Genomic DNA, 17,359 nt, shown 5'->3' with positions numbered 1-17,359 from the left:
CCTTGCAGGGAAATGAAAATAAACAGCAAGGGTTAACTAGGTCCATTCCCTTTCAGAAGCAACACATCATGAGAAGAGTCAATTTTACCACCTGACACCCTATTCATTTATAACACGGTTATAATGAGTTCTCCAGGTATCAGTGTCATAAATACATGTACTGAAGTCACTTAGGCCATGACGACTTAAAAAGACTTTGTCTTCAAAGACAGTATTTTGTCAGTTTGTCAAAAAGGAGTATAAATTCTTACCTATAAGCACTACCAGGAGTCATATACCTATGAAGTCACCAATCTATATTTGGGTATTTAGCCATTCAGAATTCTAGGATTACCAAAGATCCATTCACCCAGTCAGGATTCTTTAATTATATAATGTGACTTCCTGCCTGAATACATCCTACTTCCCACATACTTACAAAAAATTTTTGTTATGCCTTACTCCTACACCACCCCCATACCTCAATAGTTTTTTGCTTTTTTTTTTTTTTTAAGATTTTATTTATTTGCTTGACAGCGACAGGGCAAGAGAGGGGACATAAGTAGGGGAAGTGGGAGAGGGAGAAGCAAGCTTCCCACCAAGAAGGGAGCCCAGTGCGGAGCTCAATCCCACGACCCCGGGATCATGACCTGAGCCAAAGGCAGACACTTAATGACTGAGCTACCCAGGCACACTGCTTCTCACTTTTTTTCTACTGGGTTTGTACTTCTCAGTATCCCTGGCCAAAATCACTGAAGGAATAAAGAAATGAGACCTCAAACCATTTATCCATGGTGGATGATTAAGGTAATTTAAAAAGAGAGAGAGAGAGAGAGAAATTACTAGTGAACCTAAGAATACTGAGGTAGAACTTGTCACATCAAAATACAAAACTTTCAAAACAGTACATTTTATTTGACATTAGACAACATTCCCCAATTTCTCTCAGCTGTGACATGTAGATGGCTTTACATTGTTTTTCTGGTCACTCACGCTGAGCAAGGTTTTTCAATCTTCAAAACACTCAAAACTCAAAGATACTGCATTTCACATTAGTTCACAAGTCCAAGTGTATCTTCCCATTTATCAGAGTATTTGGCATAGATTCCCTTTTAGGTAGAAAGGTAGAGACGAGGCTATTTCTTTAAAGACGGCTTTGTTCATTTATGCCATAAAAATCAGATGACAGCATGTTCTTATTCTTATCAGTAGCAGTCTTAGGATGCCAGAAACTGTGAAAGGAAGGCTTTTAGTTACTTTCTCCTTTCCAGTTTCCAATAATGTAATTCCCGACCCCAACCTGAAAATAGGAGCATTACAGAATCCAGCTGGCACCACATATTAAAAGCCAAATGTTAGAATTTAGTTGATAAATATATAGTCCAAAATTGTTTCTCAAAAACTTATATAAGTGAGTGGTAACAAACTACTGTGTCCTCATTTCAACAATGACCAGTTATTGGAATTGAATTAAACTAAAAAAAAAAGCAATCTCCTAGTTAGACGTGGAGGTAATGCTCTTAAAACCAATTCAAAACACAAGGAGGCTGCCCTTCAAAATGCTTTGACCTTCTCTTTCACTCTTCCTCCTAATCCCACCCTCTTGTGAGTGATTTAAAAATAGAAAAGGTCAAAGCCCAGTTGGGCACTAGAATGAGGGTTTTTTTTTTATCATTTACCTCCAGTTTTTGCCAATTACTTCCAATTTCTATTATTTTTAAAATTAAAACATGCTAAAATTAAGCTACTTTTATTCACTGACATAATTCCACTATAAGAGATCCTTTCTTCGACATGTTTTGATGGTGAGATTTCTAAAGGTTAAGTTGCAAACCTGGTGCAAAAGAAAAATCATGTCTCTCCCATTATGTTATATACCATCTGAAGACTGTTCTTCAAAGAGATCTATTTAGGCAGAGTATATCTATCAAAAAGCAGGTAAAATTGATGTGCATTTCAAAACCTATTGTGGCCTGAGTATGAATGTCTCCCCAAGGCTGGTACCAATGAGACTGGGGTTTGGGAATTAGTTGTTTTTCATCCCTCCTTCTGCCTAGCAGGGGTCACAGCCATTTCTCCTGAGAGATGGGCCAGGGAAAATAAAGTGTCTACTATAAGGGAACTTCCTCACACTTATTGAGCTAGCCCAATAGAAAACCCTGCTTATTGTAGTGGCCAGAATGGTAGAAGAAGTACAGAACAGGAATTAAAACCCACATTATTAAGGGTCTAGCCATGCCCCTAATCAGAAAACAGTCTGAAAGGAAAGTTTTTTAAAAAGTCCTCTAAGAAAACATTCATTTTTTTCATGTCTCTGGGAGAACTGGAAACATAAAAAACCTTATATATAACAGACACTCAAACATACTTATAGAATGAATAAATGAACTATGTAGAATGAACATACATACATGTATGTACATACATGTAGAATGAACAGTAACTTCTTATATTCTAGTCTCCAAGGTAATAAAAAAAATCAAGTTTCTTTCAGTCATGATCTTTTTCGTATTCTGTCTAGCAATTAACAGAATACCTTGAAAAAGACACTTCCATTTAAGGAAGAATTTCATTCCAATTTTTTGTTTTGTTCTGTTTTACTGCATCTCCAAGATAAACTAAATGCATTTTATACCAGATCTGCTCCAATTTAACATCATTTTCAGTGTTAGTATGAACGAATACAAAGTCCCCTCTTATTCCCCCTCTACAAAACATGCCAAAGAGAAGGTGGCCATTTGTTCTCAGTGTCTTAATATCACAGCTGCTCAGTAATATTTTTCAAGTAAAGAACTGCAGTCCCATTAAATTTGCTCTTGTGTTTCCACCATAGAATAGTGAGATTAAATTACATTTTGGCCTAGGACTTTTTAATTTCTTAATTCTCAGCATTTGAGAACATACTTTATTCAGGGTAAATAAATTTTTGCACAAAATATGGAAAATGTAGGAAAAAAATCTATTGCTTCCTGACTCTAAGCCAGGTCAGTGAGCAAATATTTTTAAAACCAGTAATTTCATCTTAATTCTCATCTTATATCATTCATCTATAATAAAAACAGATATTAAAGTAATGAATTAAAAGACAAGCCCTAAGCACCATTGTATCAGCCTTCTGGATTTAAACTAGTTCAATGATCAAGTGACACTGGGACGTTCTAGAACTAGGAATAATTCTTCATTTAATATTAAAAGAACCATGTCTTATTTTTCTATTTTTTTCATATCTAAGGCATGTCAACATGCATTTTCTGGATGAGACCCACTCAACTAATTTATCTAGCATAATATGTTCCAGAAAACAGGCACTCAAATATTTGCTCAAAACTCAGTATTTTCTTATCTTCATCCATAATAGGTATTCTAATGCCCTTTAGACTTGGCCCATTTCACTTCTCTTAAGACCTACAATGATATATTATTCCACATGAAAGATGCTCTATTTATCAAATGAATCTAAAAGCAAAGCCATTTGATTATACTCCTGAGCCATTTATTTTTTACTCCTTTAATGACTCAAGCCAGGCCAGGGTAGATTGAATTCATCTCCACATTCAGCATTCAGCATTTTAAAGACTGATAGAGAACTGCTAACACCTTGCTTCTTAAAAATATTTTCCATCTTCAGCCAGGCCAGGGAGCAAGTACACCTCTGATTCAGATTTTATCTTTCCACAGAGGTCAGCATTTAGCATACTTCCTGGCACAATTCTATTGCCCCATGTTTTTATTAAATAAGCTTTGCAGTGCTTAAGTAACTTCCAGTCTGGATCTCCCACCTACTTCCTTATTTCCTCCAATGAACACCCCATAAGGATAAAATCATTTTCATATCCTAGGGCATGCACAGTTCAGAGCCTCACAGAAAGTAACCACTAATCATTCATTAAGCCAAGTTATTTCCTTTTATCTATATAGAACAGCAGGCTGTGTAAATTTGAACAGATAATGAACTATTATATCCCCACTTGTTATCTCTGGGGATAAAACAAAATAATCAATGTTCACGGAGCAGATATTGTTTTTATACGTATGGCAGTGCAAAACTTATAAACTGATTTATATATTATCTGCTACTACCCAGGACACAATAAAGATGATTTATCTTCACATCTCCAATGACAAGCAAGGTCAGTGGCACATAATAGACAATTATTACCCCGTTTTTTCATTTATCAGATATTTAATCCTTTGTATATTATATTCAGTGTTCAATAGTTAACAATTTTTCCTCAAAATTTTTTCAACTTTCTTCATAGTATAATGATGGCTGTGATATAATTTTATAATCCTAGTACTAACTAGAAAATAAGTAGTTAGATTTATATGGTGCTTTAGAGTTCCTAAAATACTACACATGTATTGCCGTATCCTCAGCTGCAAGCACAATGAAATGATAAGTCTGTGTATCTCTTTACTGCCTATATTTTTACCTAGTAAGCATCTGATGATATTCATTCATTCAACAAGTATTTAAACCCTCAGTTTGTATAGCTATTTATACAACCTTCATCACAGTCAAGCACACAATGAGAATTTTGTAGAGAAAATGCCTATCGCATAGAAAGTTTTATTTACACAGAAACAGCTAATGTCCTGGATTTATATAGCACTGTAAAAAGTGCAAAGGCAATCTCAATCATTACATTTTCCTTTCACCTGGGAAAATATACTGGTGATTATTTAATTTGACATGACCAGTGAAGTCTTGATTAAAACAAGCAATATCTAATTCCTTACATCTAAATAGTCTAGGACATAAACCTCTTATTACATGAGAGCATTATCTTAGATTTCACAGTACCCAAACAGTACTGGCCCATAAAAGGCAATTAATATTCATCTACTCATAAACATGTAACCCACTGGTATATAATGCTTTAGTTTATAAGGCACTTTAATATGCACCTCACAATCTGAAACTTTTAATTCCATAATGAGAACACTTCTTTTCCCTTTGAAAATGGTATGGTAAAGTGCTCACAACACTGTTTGCAGTATATTTTATGGTTTCAAAGCAGCTTCCATGCATTTGCTTCTCTGCTACCTGGAATACTGTATTTTTGCTTAAAATTACCAGAGTAGCGGAAACACAATAGCCACAAATATAGGAGTTATTCATTTATCAAACAATTCCTAATATCTGCATGGTATTACATACTTCTAACAAAGTACTTTATTCAGGTTTCTTTTAATCTTTGTATCTATGGTGCCTAGTACAGTAGAATGTAGATACTATGTAATCGATATTCATCCATCAACTCTGAAACTCTTTAATCTTTAAATGTTTTATAGTTTATAAATCACATTCACGTATTTTTCTTCAAGTCACCCGGATGTAATCATGAATAAATACTGCATCCTGAGTGTACAGGGACCGACACACAGAAATGATATTATTATTCAGCACATAGTCCCCAGTACTTACATCAGGGGCTATAAAAACTATGACCCCCCAGACCAAATCTACTTGGTTCACAAGCTAAGAATAGTTTTTTCTTTTTAAAGAGTTGTAAAAGAAAAACATGTGTCAGAGACCATATAGCCCACAAAACCTTAAGTATTTGCCATCTGACCCTTTATGTGCAGTGTGCTAACTCCTGATTTACATAATGCTTAACAACTGACAGAGCACTTTAAATGTTAGCTGTGCATGACTGCCAATATACTATTAATGAGAATGCCTTCTTTTTTCTGTGTTTACAGTGCTTTCACATATATTCTCAGTTATTTAAATTATGGTAAGGGGGAGGGAAATCAAGGTAGGATTAAACCTGCTAAATATTTCCAAGTTCTCTCACCTTTAAGCCTAGAGGTGGGTATTAAATCCAGGAGAAGTGTTGGCACAATCTACCAAAATATTAGGCCACTACTATAAGCAGGGGGTTCAAAGTGTCTCCTTGGGGCTTCACTCCATACCAGACCCAATCATTCATTTTGTAACCATTACTAGGAATCCCAAACCCCAAGAATCCTGCTCACCAAGCTCAAAGAAGAAAGGTGTTGCAGGTTGGTGCTTCTCAACAGTATAGCACATCTGGGTGTTTCTTGTCTAATTCTTCTCATTGGCCTGGAACATCTCTTCACATTTCCTCTAGATAGTCTGGGACTTTTTCCCCCAAAAGCCTGATGCTTGCCTTTGCTCATCAGGCCAGAGCTTCTAAGGAAAAGGGAGGACTGAAATACAATGTTACCTATAATGCATCTTTCAAGGAGTGGAGGTGAAGAGAAACGGAAATTTAAAAAATAAACAATAGCTCAAAACTGTGATAAAAACTGACTTAAGACTGGCCTGAGCATAATATTACCAATCTAAAGGTAATCTTAAGGTAACAGCAACATCAAAAAGGGCTCCTCAAAAGAAGTGAACTTAAATAAAAGCATAAGAACTGGAAAGGGAGAACTAAAAATGTCCAAGGGCAGAGAGGATAACAATAGAAAAAAAGATGGGGTTTAGTGTTCTCATCTCGGGATTTCCTTTGGTCTTGGGGCTTCTATCCTTCCCAAATTCTGTGTCATAGGCTTCTAGCTTCCCACCTAATTTAGTCTTGAGACATCGTTCTCTCTTTGGCCTTCTGTCCATCTAGATAAGCAGGAATCCAAGGTCTTTATGTGTGTCTAGAGCTTTCCATCCTTGGATCTTAGGTTTTTATCTGAATTCTTAGACCTTGTGTCTTAGGTCTCAGGTCTTCCATGGGTCTCCACACTTAGGCCTAGAGTCTCCCACTCTGGGTCTTTGGACTTCTGTCTAACTCAAGAACTGAACTTTCCTTCCAACTCAGTCAGGTGTTCTATCCAGCAAAAGCCACCTTTTTACATCATAGCTGTCAGGGCTTTGATGGCCTCAAGCCTGAGGATTCCATCTATCTTGAAACACAGGTTTTTCCATGTCTGTCTTCAGGTTTCAAGTCTCAAACCATTTGTTTTTTACTTTGGGCCTTCTATCCATTACGAGCCTTCCACCTTCTGTCCATCATAGGTCTTGGATCAACCATCTCACAGGGTGTCCTGGCGTAATGACAGCTCTGCAATGTTTATTTTGATAGCTGCACTCTGTACCTATTGGGAAGGGGGTTAGGAAACCCCTTTGTCACAAACACACACACATGACCACACAGATGCACAAAATATGCAAGGAGAGAGGATGGCATAAAGCCAAAGAGGAGGGAACACAGACATATAAAGGGGCTGATACACTCAAAGGTAAGCAGAAAGGGGAAATCAGAGAAGAAACAAGAGAACAGAGATGAATGCTGAAATGGAAAATCACAAAGAACAAAGAGACATTTAGACAGCAAGAAAGAAAGAGAAAATGGCCCAACAGAGACAGAAAAAATATACAGAAAAGAGAAATGTGAAATAGTAGAAAAAGCAGGAGGAAAGCCAGAATGAGAAAAAGGTGAAATGTCAAGCCAACAACAAGGGGAAGGGAAGACCAACAATCAGAGTTCACAACAGTAAAAGAAGAGAGGTATAGGCAGGACAAGTTATGAACAAAAAGCACACAAGCATGCAACACAGACCAAAACGGAAGAACATAGAAAGAAGAGCCAGATCTAGGAGAGCAAAGAGAATCAGTAACAAATTGAAAAAACAAAACGAAACAAAACTAGAGAGAGACATCTAAGACAAGACACAGACCACTCTTAGGAACAAAAACCAGACTGAGACAAAGATACACAGAGAAGAAACTAGCAAGAGAATCATGGGATGGCTAAGACACATTTTAAAGACAACCAAAGAGATTCAAGAAAGAAATAGACAAGCAAAGAAATACACACTTAGGAGTGAAAAAGATAAGCAAAGGCAGACATTCAGAGGAAAAGGGTAAGAAGTAAAGACAAGATACAGTAAGAGGCACAAACGGCATATGTGAAGCATCACAGAAAGGAAACAAGAAAAGAAAACCAAAAAGTACATTAATAATTAAAATAAACTATTATTAGTACTAATACTACTTATATTACTAACAGTAACAATTATTATAAGAACCACCACCAACTTAAATGTTTTTTATTTATAAACTTACACCTTACAAATTTCTTACATAGAACCAAAACATGCCAACTCTGCCTACCATTAGATGGTATTTGTGGTCACCTGTATTGTGTCATATCAACTTATAAAATTTCTTAGTTTACTTTTAACTTACCATGGACCAAACTGCACTAAAGACTTTACATACATGATTTCATTTACTGTCACCTACAAGTCTAACCAAAAACTCTAAATTGACAAAGACCATACACCTAATGAGTGGCAAAAGATTTAAACACAGAATGTGGACCTTTCAATATTCTGCTTCAACTGTTTACAATGATTTCCAAAAGAGCCAAACAAGATACCACAGATGTATGAATATTATAATAAAGGGCCCTTAGAGAGCACCTAGTCAATCCCCTCATTTTATATCTTTACTTTTCCCCATTCCTTAAAAAACAAACTTCATTTTCATATGCTTCACAACTATAATGGTAACTTCATGGACTGAGCTTCCTTTAACACTAAATCTGCAGATCTTCTTTCACAAGAAGCGAAAAAGATCCACCCTTTCAACAAAAAGAAAAAAAACCCTCTTTATGTTTTAGGCTTCTACAGTTTAGGCCTCTAAGAGTGGCAAAACATTTACACAGTGAAGATAAAGAGACAAGGTGAAACTCAATTACTTGGACACAACTGATAGGCAAACTGTAATATCTTCGAATTGCTTCAGTGAACCCAGTTGGTAATACAGGTTACTGGTTACCCTCAGATCTCACATTGCACACCCCTCCGTGTTAGACTATCATGCTTCATCCCATACAAACCTACAACAAATAAGCTAATAGCTAAAAATCCTCACAGGATTACAACACCAAAAACTTACTTCATTCTGCTGTTCTAAAATGCTAGTGTGCCAGGCATGTTGATCTTCCTTCAGTATGTTTCACTTTCTTGTACTTTGCACTGTTTTGGGAAGACAGTGATTTGGCAGAAAAGAAGGAACAATCAGGACCTATAAAAAATGAGAGGGGAAACCATGTAAATGCCATATAGAAGTATTAACTGAGTAGTGTGCAAGAGTTATGGGAAGATACAAATTTACGAGCTATGGAAACTATCTCTATGAAGCTTAAAAATAAATACATAAAGCTGAAGCCTTTAAGTCCCTAGAGATAAAACACAAGGTTTTTGTTCAAAAGAATAGGAAACTATGGCAAACACAGAAACACCATCAATCACAGTCTTAGTCTTCTGGTTGAATAATCTGTACAAAATCTGTATAATCAGGATTTTTGTTCAAAAGAATAGGAAACTATGGCAAACATAGAAACACCATCAATCACAGTCTTAGTCTTCTGGTTGAATAATCTGTACAAAATCCGTATAATCAGGGTTTACTACTTACTGAATGGTTACCTCCATCTCCTAATCTGCATCCCCCTAATCAGCTTCTCTTACTGCCAACTTAGAGTATACAAGGTCCTAGTTCTTTAGAGCTTACCTGACAACAGAAACTTTGTGCCATTTCTGGTCAGGTTCCATTAATCAACAAGCATACAACTCCTATTTATCTTCTCAAACAGCTTGTTTTGTGTTTTAGCCCAAAGACATCCTAAGCCATCTTGACATATGTAAATGATTGTCAAAATGCCCCAGCAAGGCTTCAAGAAATACTCTAGGGACCAGAGGGTCCAAAATGATGATCTCCCCATGATCAATGTCACAAATGTGGCAGTTGCCCATGTTCTCCTAAAAGAAAGAATAATTAAGCTGTAAGTCTCTACCACACAACAGTCCCACCCTAAACATCCTAACTCATGCAGCCTCCTACTCTCTTCACATCATTTTACCCATTTCACACCCAGTTACTTCCCAGGTTAGTCAGGGAGCTATTTTTATCAAACCAGACACAGTCAGTAATGATGGAAACAATCTCAATGGAAAGCTATGTACAGTATAAAGCAAGGTCAAAATTAATAGCTACTAATTATGCTTTTAGAGACACAACTTACGCACCTCTGAAGGGTGGTGGTGGTTTTGAGAGTTCATCTTCCTCCCTGGGACCAGGGAAGAATCTTGATAAAACCTCCTGGCCTAGGGTTGTTGCCCAGTGGTAGTGAGCTTTTCCCCTGGAGGATCCTCATGCCCCATCTCCACCTAGGGATCGTCAAAGGGAACAGGTCACTAACACTGTAGAGCAACAAGCCTATTCTTCTGAAGAAGATCTGGAGAAGAGATCAAAGAAAAGTGTTACTGAAATGCAGAACACTGGGAAAGTCTGTCCCAATTAGCAACTAGTAGTTAAATTAAACCATGTCTCCTCTTTTCTTCATATGGATTGATGGGTAAAGACTGAGAGGTAAAGATTTAGTGCTCTATATCCCAGCTGTAAGCCTAGTAACATGCAAATTCTTCTGTTCAGTCCAGCTCCATTCCTTGCACCTCCCCTCACCTCCAAGAGCAATTCAGAGCTGAATAATTACCAAAATTCCCATACTGTGCTTTATTTTCCAGTCACCACTGATGAGCATTTCTCCAGAGTGTATAATTAATATCCTATTCTCATCATAAAATATAGTGGGGTTCAAGAAATCAAGGAGTTGAAAACAGAAGAAATAATGTTTTCTCAATCAACTGAGCCATCAAGTCACTAAGAAAGGCTTCCATGTGATCTGACCCTATAGGTTAAGAATTCTTCTTCACATTGCCTCAGGCTTCTTTAATAAAGCACTATTTTAAGAACTGAGTGATCTACCTCAATCAGAGTACCTCTCATTCTAGTTTTATAGTATTTCCCTCTTTTAAAACTTGTATGTCAAGCAGTAAGTTGCTAGAGTGCTGCCAAGGTAAACAAAACTGTATTTTACTCAATTCACATGGTACATTTCTTGAACAGCTTATATAAATGGGTCCCAGGATATTCAGAGAAATCAATAATGGTTACAGGCATATAAAACACAAATTATTACAACAACTAAGCAAATCTATGCAAAAGGATAAACAAGATACAGAAAGCTAGGAAACCAATAGCTTTCACAGAAACTTGGGTCTCTGTTTTTCTATCTTTCAATAATTCTATGATTCCTCAAATTAAAAAACCCTCAAGTATTGTTTTAAGATTTTATTTATTTATTTGACAGACAGAGAAGCAGGCAGAGAGAGAGGAGGAAGCAGGCTCTCTGCTGAGCAGAGAGCCCAATGTGGGTCTCAGTCTCAGGATCCTGAGATCAGTACCTGAGCTGAAAGCAGAGGCTTAACCATCTGAGCCACCCAGGAACCCCAAGTTGTTTTTTTTTTTTTTTTGAGAGAGAGAGAGAAAGAGCACAAATGGGTAGTGGGGACATGGGAAAGAGCACAGGGAGAGGAGAGACAATCTTAAGCAAACTCTATGCCCAGTATGGAGCCCAACACAGGGTTTGATCGTTCTCACCACCCTGAGATCATGACCTGAGCCAAAACCAAGAGTTGGAGGCTTAACCGACTGAGCCACCCAGGTGCCCTAGCCCTCAACTTTTTTAAATAAGGAAATGACAGTAACAATAGAATTGGGCCTGCCAAAACAGGGCTATGACACATATTTAGTTGGTACTTATGTATCAATGAATCCTCAACACCTAACTACCAGTCTGCCAAAGGATGGTAGAAATAATTTCAAGGGCTGCTAATCAGAAGGTGTAGGTTTGTTCGATCTTTCCCACTAAGTTGCTTTGAGATGTGAATGGAAGTAATTTATTGTTTTGCATCTCTCATTTTTTGTTTATGAAATGGGGATCAAGTATGCTTGCCCTTTCAAACCTCACTGGAGCCTAACTCTGAGGGATAAATGAAATAAGCCAAACTCATCTGTAATGTTAAAATATATATGTATGTGAAGTGTGTAAACCTGGTGATTCACAGACCTGTACCCCTGGGGATAAAAATATATGTTTATAAAAAATAAAAAGTTAAAAAAAAAAAAAAGACTTGAATAATAATGATAAAAATATATATATATATATGTATGTGCAAAAAAACATAAAAACACTGTATGAATTGATAAAAACTGGCTCATGTTCTGTTTTAAAAAGTAGAGCTGCAGGAAGTTAAAGTCCATAAAGCCAAAGACAGAATTCCCACAATGATGAGCTCTCCAAATTATCTTTTTCTCTCGGGTGGCATGATAGCCATCATTTTAAAGATTATTTGGAGCTTATCCAGAGTCTCAAAAAGAAAAATCTGCTGTATGTGAAGCTGCTTACAGCTACTTGTAGTCCTCATGCTCTGAATGTCCTTGAGAAGAAAGATGGGTCTCAGGAGTGTACCGGACTGCTGAGAAATCCTCAGCAACAACAAAAAACTAGGAAACATTAGATCTGAGGACTGGGATAAGAAACATATAAATGAGCCCAGAGCATCTTGGTAGTTCCAGAAAGTAAGAAAGTGCTCAAACTAAAAGCAGAAACCCACAAGGATGGGGCTATGTCCAATGAGCCAACTGAAAGAACTTCCAAAGTCCAAAACTAGAACAATCTGAATGAAAATAAGTAGTAATAACTTATTATCCAGAATATAAATATTCATGAGTCCATATTGATATAAATGAATTATCAAATAAATACATAAATTAGGGAATAACAGACGCATTTCCTATGCAGAAGAATTCCAAATAACTTATACAGACACTCTACCATCAGAGAAGTGAAGCATAACTCCCCATTCTTTAAGCACATAGTGGCTTTCCTTTCAAATACAGTATGGGAAGGGAAAAAAATAATTTTAATATAATAATAATTTTAAATGTTAAGTAGAGAAACTTGGCAAACAATACCTTAGTTAACTGGTAACAGTCAACATCAGTATCAATAGTGATATGTCACGTTAATAGTATGTACTCGAGAAAGAAGACTGCTATGGTCTTCTTCCCAAAAACTTGAGCCCAATCTAGCCACGAGAAGAACATCAGACAAATCCCAACAGAAGGATATTCTACAGAATACTTGACATTAGTCCTTAAAATTGTCAAAGCCATTAAAAACAAGGAAAGTCTGAGAAACTGCCATAACTAAGAGCCTAAGGAACACAGTTACTAGATGCAAGGCGGTACCTTGGATGGGATCCTGGAACATAAAAAGAGCGTAAGAGAAAAACTGAGGAAATGTAAATAAAGTATAGACTTTGGTTAATAATATATCAATACTGGGGCGCCTGGGTGGCTCTGTGGGTTGAGCCGCTGCCTTCAGCTCAGGTCATGATCTCAGGGTCCTGGGATCGAGTCCCGCATCGGGCTCTCTGCTCAGCAGGGAGCCTGCTTCCCTCTCTCTCTCTGCCTGCCTCTCTGCCTACTTGTTATCTATCTCTGTCAAATAAATAAAATCTTAAAAAAAATAAAAAATAAATAATATATCAATATTGGTTCAGTTATTGTGACAAATGTATAATAGTACTATAAAATGTTAATAATAGGGGCACCTGGGTGGCTCAGTAGGTTAAAGCCTCTGCCTTCAGCTCAGGTAATGGTCCCGGGGTTCTGGGATTGAGTCCCACATCAGACTCTTTGCTCAGCGGGGAGCCTGCTTCCCCCTCTCTCTGCCTGCTTCCCTGCCTACTTGTGATCTCTGTCTGTCAAATAAATAAAATCTTTTTTAAAAAATGTTAATAATAAAGTAAAATGGGTATGGGGTATATAGGAACTCTCTCTGTACTATCTTCCAAAACCATTCTGAATACTCTAAAATAAGAAAGGTTTTTCCTTGTTAAATCTGCCAATTAGATGTTGAAGGTTTATAGATTGTAGTTTTTTTAAAAAGCATGCAAAATGGAACCTAAAAACTGGTAATTCTGTTTTCCATATTTTGCTACAGTTATGTACCCTCATTGTTGGCAAAGTGTTTGTTTATAGAGATTTAATTGTAGTCAGTTTTTAAGTTGAAACATATGAAGCCCAAATATCAAGATCCGTAATATCAAAAAGTTATTAAAATTAGCAACTTGAACTCTTGTTCTTGTTCATCAATGGACCATAGAGAAGGACTTATTCAATCCACTATATAAAATGAAGGCAGCAGTTATAGCAATTTCAGTCAAGGGAGACATGTAATGCTGGAAAACTAATGATCATAAGAGAAACTGCATACCAATTACATTATACAATGGCAAGCATACTAACAATCATAATATAAATATGCCAAAGGTTTTCAAAAGTATGGATTAAAATAATCTAGATATTTTATAATGGGATCCAGTAACATAAAAATACAGCATATCAAAAGTTTTCAGAGCTATGGATAAGGTAATCTAGACATTTCATAATGAAATCCAGTAATGTACACTGATCTTCCAGCCATATCCCTATTTTGAAACTGCTATAAACATTCAATTACATATTTTATACAGTAAGAAGGTATTGTGTCTGCTGCATACCTTCTAGTATTTCCGAGGAAACAAGAATAGCATTCTAGTTGGTCAAACAAAGTAATTCTTTAAGTCTACCCATCATCTAAGAAATCTAACACAAGTAAAATTTAAATTTTGCTTCAATCTCTAGCTCTAACATGAAGAAATCAAAAGCTCATTTCCAACACAGTCATCAAAATAGTAAAGTGTTCTTTATGAAACTCATTTTTACAGGGTGCACAAGGAACCTAACATTCCATGTCTCAGTGCTCTAATTTGGAGAGGTCAAGGAGGATCAAATAAAGCTTAAATCATCAATAAAAACAGCCAACTCAATGCCATCATTATAATGATATATAATTCTTCATGGCCATTGAAGTTTAGCTTGTTAAATTCAGTTAATCAGATATCCCAAACAAATACTTGAGATCCAACTTGAGTTGGATTTTGAGAGACACAGTGTTAAGTGCTATTTGTCTGTAGCCAAAACTATGGTAGTGAGGAAATCAAGTTTTCATCCGATCCAATCTGTACAATTTGACACAGAAGAAGGCATTAGCTCTGTTTAATCCTACACATCAGTAGTCTTCAACATCCAAACTTATAATAAGGTTTGAGGAAACAGCTCAGGTCAGGTATCAGTTTTCTTCTTTCTTTAAGCTGGTAAAAAATTCTCCCAGGATGCTTTCACAAATAAGAATATTTTAGCCGCCACCACAGACCAACTTTTTAAATTCTTTACTTAAGTCAAAAACTCCCATGCAGGGGTGCCTGGGTGGCTCAGTGGGTTAAAGCCTCTGCCTTCAGCTCGGGTCATGATCCCAGGGTCCTGGGATCGAGCCCCGCATCAGGCTCTCTGCTCAGCGGAGAGCCGGCTTCCTCCTCTCTCTCTGCCTGCCTGTCTACCTACTTGTGATCTCTGTCAAATAAATAAATAAAATCTTAAAAAAAAAAAAAACTCCCATGCAGGTATACATTTGCCAACCAGGGCCCAGATATCCTGAAAAATTAGGAATGATTAATCATAGCAACTCTAGTCTTACGATTTCCTACAATTTAGGGAGGTGGTAAGAGAAATGTGTAGATAAAGTTGGAGAAAGATAGGTAGAAAAACTAAAGGGGGATATGGGAAAAGATGCACAAAACCAGGGTCAGAAAGCTTCCTCCAATTCTGTATATTAAGGTTCTATAAGGAAGAAAGTCAGAAATGAAAACACAATAACCACTTAGAGAAATGCCAGAAAGAAAGAAAGGAAGAAAGAAAGAAGAGAGAAAGAAAGGCTCTATTTCCCAAAGGACAAAATGTCATTTTCAGGGATTGAGATACTCAATTCAAGTCTCTGTCTTAATTCATCAGCTATCCCTAGACACTGAAGTTGAGACAGATGGTGATTTGATCTAAGGTTAGAGTCAGAACCAAAGGCTAGGCATTCTTTTTCCCAGCTCAGAACTTTTTCATAATTCTGCCAGCAATTCATTCCTTCTGCCCCCAAACCAATGAAAAAAACAATGATTCACTCTACGGGTACCTGGGTGACACAGTCAGTTAAGTGCTTGAGTCTTAGTTTCGTCTCATGAGGTGACCTCATGGTAGTGTGATCAAGCCCCACATCAGGCTCTATGCTCATAGTGCAGTCTGCTTGAGTTTCTCTCTCCTCCCTCTGCCCCTCCCCCCTCACATTCTCCTTCTCCTTCTCTCTCTCTCTCTGGAATAAAAAAAAATCTTTTAAAAAAGTGATTCACGGGACGCCTGGGTGGCTCAGTTGGTTGGAAGACTGCCTTCGGCTCAGGTCATGATCCTGGAGTCCCAGGATCGAGTCCCGCATCGGGCTCCCAGCTCCATGGGGAGTCTGCTTCTCTCTCTGACCTTCTCCTCGCTCATGCTCTCTCTCACTGTCTCTCTCTCAAATAAATAAATAAAATCTTTAAAAAAAAAAAAAAAGGGATTCACTCGGGGCACCTGGGTGGCTCAGTAGGTTAAGCCTCTGCCTTCAGCTCAGGTCATGGTCTCAGGGTCCTAGGATCGAGCCCCGTGTGCAGCTCTCTGCTCAGCAGGAAGCCTGCTTCCCTTCCTCTCTCTCTCTGCCTGCCTCTCTGCCTACTTGTGATCTCTGTCTGTCAAATAAATAAATAAAATCTTTTTTAAAAAAAAGTCATTCACTCTAAGAAATTATGTGCTTCATTAAAATGCATTTGCAAAAAAACAAGAAACACTGGTGTAGTATCTGTAAACCCTCAGCTTACATAACCCCTAAGTAAACAGACCAAGGTGCTCCCTAGTCACACTTTACATTTTCCCCTTGCCACTTTTCTCAGTAAGTTTGTTTGCTCCTCTCGTCTTCCTCTGTGCCACACAGAACTTTCCAACATTATTTATGGTAAACATCAAACTGCCCAACACCACAATGATTTGTTCATTTTGGCATCCTCATCAAGAATCATGTCATTGGTTTTGTAACTTATTCCAGTGTGTGACCCCATAAAGTTTGTTAACACAAGGATTATCTCAATTTTGAAGATGCCCACATTTCCAGAGCATCCCATTTTATAAATTCAAGAGACTTTATTTCAAGCAATGAATTGAAATAAAACTCCAAGATTCACCTTTGGATGCCATCTAGTGCAGGCTTCAATCCACTTAAAGTTGATCCATCCTTCCTCGAGTGGGGTACAGAACCAGCTCAGAATTCATCCCTTTAAAACAAATTCCAATAAAGTTATACTTGTATACTCATACAGAATAATTTGTTAAGTAACAATAAAAGATGTCACAAGCAGAGACCAGTGTTTCTCAAATTGGGGTGATTAAGAACCCTGGGGGTTTGTGGATATATCTTCATGGATCTCTAAATCCTACATAAATTATATAAAACATTGTATATCCTTTAATAAAGATCTTAAAACTGGAAAACATGTTTACATTTCAAATCACTTTCTTGAAGTCAACATTCCTCAAACCATGTTCTCAAAAATTTTTGTTCCTTTAAAAGGCATTTTATAAAAAATTAAAAATTTTTTAAAAAAT

At 37.1% G+C, this 17,359-nt stretch overlaps 1 long non-coding RNA gene across 2 annotated transcripts in view; it reads right to left on the bottom strand.

The window, feature by feature from the left end:
* Positions 1–873: 873 nt before the first annotated feature.
* The window catches only part of LOC309856275, a 34,419-nt gene continuing 17,933 nt past the window's right edge, over positions 874–17,359 (bottom strand). For both annotated transcript variants that reach the window (XR_014307127.1, XR_014307128.1), the window contains 5 exons: positions 16,939–17,028; positions 9,979–10,187; positions 9,464–9,711; positions 8,846–8,974; positions 874–7,759 (listed from right to left, as the gene is read on the bottom strand). This is a non-coding gene — a long non-coding RNA (uncharacterized lncRNA). The remainder of the gene's footprint in view (positions 7,760–8,845; positions 8,975–9,463; positions 9,712–9,978; positions 10,188–16,938; positions 17,029–17,359) is intronic.

This window comes from Mustela nivalis (assembly GCF_964662115.1).
Source record: "Mustela nivalis genome assembly, chromosome: X".
Classification (NCBI taxonomy): domain Eukaryota; kingdom Metazoa; phylum Chordata; class Mammalia; order Carnivora; family Mustelidae; genus Mustela; species Mustela nivalis.
The sequence above is the reverse complement of the archived record's forward strand: the minus strand, read 5'-3'. Positions and strand labels throughout refer to the sequence as shown.